Raw genomic sequence first — 4,794 nt, 5'->3', positions numbered from 1 at the left:
AGGATGTGTGTACGTATATACAAATTCTATACCATTTTATATCAGGGACTTGAATATATGCTGATTTTGATATCCATGTGGTGTCCAGGAACAATTCCCTCATGGATACCCAGGGACAACTATACTAGCAGTTGCTGTGTACATTTGTGTCCTTTGTGAATAAACAGCACCCCTGGGGTTGTGCAGTGCACAGCCTACACAAATATACTCATAGCCCTGCCTACTGGTACTCTACATCGCTTAGTAGTAGCACGGGGCTGGCCAGTTGAGGAGTGTTTAGGGGACACTTCAAGGTACACAGGGTTGTACTAAGGTTCACAGCAACATTTCAAAAAGGAAACTGGCAAGAAACACATCGGTTTAATTGTTTAATTGAATTTCGTGCCAGGCAAAATTTTATACCTGCCCTTCTACAAGGACCTCGCGGTCCTACCTGGACTCATCAGCTCTTTATGATCTTAAACATTCTCTTTTGCATTTCAAGTACAGACATAAAGTTATTACCCACAATAAGTATATCAAATATTTTTATTTACCCTGAATGCAAAAATGAAATAGGTTGAATGAATATATACATTTATTATATATTGTTATTCATACCACTATTTAGTTACAAGGAAAATAATGTCTTTTGAAAGTGATTTTATGTTGTAACTAAGTGTATATATGTAAGGTAACCCTGGGAGTCTGCCTCCCCCCTTCTTTTTTTTGATAATTGAGGGGCCCAGAAAAGCTCATGCTGCCTGTATTAATATACCGAGATGAATTTTTAGGCTTCATCATTCTGTCTTCCCAGAACACTGGCGAGCGCTCTGACCAGAGCCCTCTCCCGAACAACCAGCTGCTCCCAGGCCCTAGGTCACTTGTACCACTCTGACCCGTTTCCATCCCCTCCCCAGTGCAGCCAGCTGTCTTCCCTCACCACAAACTGGAAGCAGGTGGCTCCTCAAGGTCTGAGGGCGTCCATGAAAATGCCTGGGTACAGTCTCACTTCTTACCAAACAGGAAGGATGGTTGAGCATGTTCTCAATTGCAGGCTACTGGTAAACAGGAAGTATATTTCAGAGGGCCCTGGGGCACCACAAAGAGATATGTGACTGCATAGTGTCCATGCAGACTTTTTTGAACACCGTGGACAGAGAAATCCATTTATTAAAGTGACTAAAACACCATGGACGGAGAAGTAATTTAAAGTGAAATGAAAGTCACAGAGGCGGGTGACCTCCTAGGAACTGCTAGGAACTGAGCGGTTCCCCTGGCAGGCAATTCCTGGGTGAGAGGGTAGCACTGATTTCTTCAGTGTAGAACATCAGTCGGTGTCCTGCAGATACAGAGACTCCTTTCTCTGCCCCTCCCATGCCTCCAATTCCTGCCATGGGTCCTCCCATCTCCGCCCCCATGCCCATCAGCTCCGCTGGATGCTTCCCTCTTCCTCACCTTCTTGGGCTTAGCATTATCCGGGATAATGGTGGGCTCACCCAGAGGCTTCATCTTTCAGGGTACCAGTGTCCAGTCTGCAGTCTGCACAGGTGAGCACTTGGCAACCCCAGAGGTTATCCTTCAAATGGCAGGCACAGAAGATGTGTATGTTCACTTAAAAAGAAACTTTGTGGCACTTGAAAATAAAATGTCTTGAAGATGGGTGCCTTTATCTGACTCACACAGGTACCTTATAGGCTAGCAGTTGCCTTGATCCATTTAATCTATGTCACCTTAGGATGACCAGTTCTTGGTATCAGACCCACATTCCTCAATTTGTCTGCATACTCCTAAATTCTGTGTCCAGCCTTACCTAGTACATAGTCTATAATGTTCTTTACAGGATATACACAAGAATTAAATATCCCCTCCCCATACAATATGACCCCTGACCTCCACATCAAATGGGTGGGCCTTCTGTAACTGCATAAACCTAAATAATAGAAGTGGGTCTGTTTTCTCCTATACAATGAACACTTCATTGTATAGAGCAGAGGTCAGCAAACTTTCTCTAAAGGGCCAGGTAGTAAATATTTTAGGCTTTGTGGGCCGATATAGTCTCTGTCACAACTACTTAATTCTACCTTGCAGTGTGAAAACGGCTGTAGACCATATATAAGTGAATGAGCTTCACTGGGTTCCAATAAAACTTTATTTATGGACACTGAAATTTGAATTTCATATAATTTTCATGTGTGATAAAATATTCTTTTGATTTTTAAAAATGATTTAAAGATGCAAAACCTATTCTTAGCTACAGGCTGTACAAAAAATGGAGTGGGCTGGATTTGGCCAGTGGATTATAGATTATGCCCTGTTATAGATACTTCCAACTCAAACATTTTATGATTATATACTTAGCTTGACTAGAAATTTTAATTAAATTAAAATTTAATTTAAATGAGTCTTAAATTAGTACAAGTATTAATCCCATTGATTAGGCATTTATGTTACAAAGTAGAACTACACATTTCTTTTTCTTTTTTTTTTTTTGACCAGTAAGGGGATCGTAACCCCCGGCTCGGTGTTGTCAGCACCACGCTCAGCCAGTGAGCACACTGGCCATCCCTATATGGATCCGAACCCTCGGCCTCGGTGCTATCAGTGCTGCACTCTCCTGAGTGAGCCATGGGGCCGGCCCTAGAACTACACATTTCTTTTTGGAAAAATACTATAAAAAAGGGAGTATCTTACTTATTCAAATAATTCCTGTTCTTTCTCCCTGAGTAATAGGCCAGCCCCATGACTACTCAGATGTTTACTGAGTGAGAATGGTGAAAAGGGCCTGTAAAACTGGACGTCTGGACTCGGTGAATATGGTTTGGTGTCAGCCCCTCCCCTACAAGGGAATAACCTTGGAAAGCTCTCTCCCCCAACCCCATGCTCTAGGCATGGGTTCTAAGTCTGTCACTGACTTAAGCCGCTGCCTTCAACCAGCAGGGTTACCTTTCTGGTCCTGAACCACAGCGACCTCCTGCCCAAAGACACTAGACTGAACCTGCCCTGAACCCAGTTCAGCCTTTCCAGAATCTGGTCCTCAAGACAAACTGTAACTGTAGCTTGCCCCTGACAAACTAACTCCCTTTTAAACAAGGTGGCACAGATGAGCTTACTCTCTAACAGAATTGATCTGTCCCTCTTCCTGCTGGGCTCGAACGCCCACCTGTGCTCTTTCTGCTAAATACACATCCACCACTCCTCACAGGCCTCATCCCATGGCCCAACAGAGGAAGCTCTTCTAAAATTTCCTAAATGATCTATCTACAAACTCTTCCTCCAAACATCTTCCAACTCAAGGGGCACTTAATAGATAAAATAAATACCTTACAAGAGGATGTGCATGCATTGGGCTGGGAGGCTGTGGATGGGTGTCCTTTTAACTCTTGCCACCCTGGATGGCAGGGTGCACAATGCTTAGTTAAAAAGTTAGCCCATTTCATACCAGCAGTACAGACCCCCAACAGAAGGAGGGAAAGTGGCTCCATCAACTAGTGCTAGAAGCTTCATAAACTTAGTGTCTCTTCTTCCCACTGTCAAGATAAGACTGCCAACAGGTTTTCATCCTAAAGCTGACCTTATAGCAACTGTTTCCCTTTATGTGGGAGGTGGGTGAATCTACACATCCATTTCCTTAATGTTAAGTCATATAAATGGGTTTTTTTGTTTGTTTTTTTAAAAAGATGACCGGTAAGGGGATCTTAACCATTGACTTGGTTTTGTCAGCAACACGCTCTCCCAAGTGATCTAACTGGCCATCCCTGTAGAGAGCACTAACATTTATAAAGCAAATGTATTTCACAGGGCCTATTTTACAAAGCCCTGTAGTCTCAGGTTTAGCCTAACCTTTTGGAATTACATATAGAAATGTTAGCCTTGCAAAAGACAGGAAACTTTCCTCAGGCTAAAGCCTTGTAACACAGCAAAGTTGCTGGCTCAAGGACAGACAAGTTACTTGATTGATATGTAAGATACTGGGGAAATTGCTGTAGGGAAAAACAGTATTTGCTAAGATCAAGTTTTTGTTGGTGGATCGACTCAACCTTTTGTAAATTGCATTATGGAATGTCACTTTGCTTCTTCCACTGATGTTTCCAGACTCTACTGTTAAACTATACTTAGTTATAACCCCACATATGTTCTTTTCCTGTAACTTCCTGGTCTGGAGAATAAATGTGGGGAGAGAACCCTAGTTTGTGGTTAATTTCCCAAGGAAGGAATGCCTCTCTCTTGAGGGCTCTGGGAAATTAACCCCTTTGGGGTTTCTCACTGCTCAGAAGAAATGGGTTTTGAGTAATCTTTTGTGGCTTCTTCACCCAGGGGAAGAGAGGTGATAAATCCGTGTGAGGCAAAGCAACACATCCCTATATAGGGATCCGAACCTGCAGCCTTGGTGTTATCAGCACCACACTCTCCCAAGTGAGCCATGGGCCAGCCCCTAAATGGGTTTTTAATAACATCCTTTGAACAAAAGAGCCCCCCCAAATCTGGCACGATCAGATGACTTGCATACACTACTGTCTATTAGCTCATTCTGTCTACTGCCCACAAAGCCCTGCCTCTGACAACACTGTGTGACTCATCACATAAATGAAGCACTAATGTGGCTTCTGAAAATCTCCTTCATACCTTTTTCGAGGAATCAAGTGATACCCCATAGAAAGTTCTTGCTGAGTTCCTACGAAGCCTCAGTAGCTCTATCAGGTGTTATTTAAGAAAACACAAGTTTAGATAGAATAAATTTAAAAAGTCAAAACTTTGCAGAAAACAGACCAAAATAAAGAAGGTGAAGTGGAGAGAAAAAACTTCACATAGACC

This window comes from Cynocephalus volans, chromosome 1 (assembly GCF_027409185.1).
Source record: "Cynocephalus volans isolate mCynVol1 chromosome 1, mCynVol1.pri, whole genome shotgun sequence".
Lineage (NCBI taxonomy): Eukaryota > Metazoa > Chordata > Mammalia > Dermoptera > Cynocephalidae > Cynocephalus > Cynocephalus volans.
Note: the sequence above shows the minus strand (reverse complement) of the source record.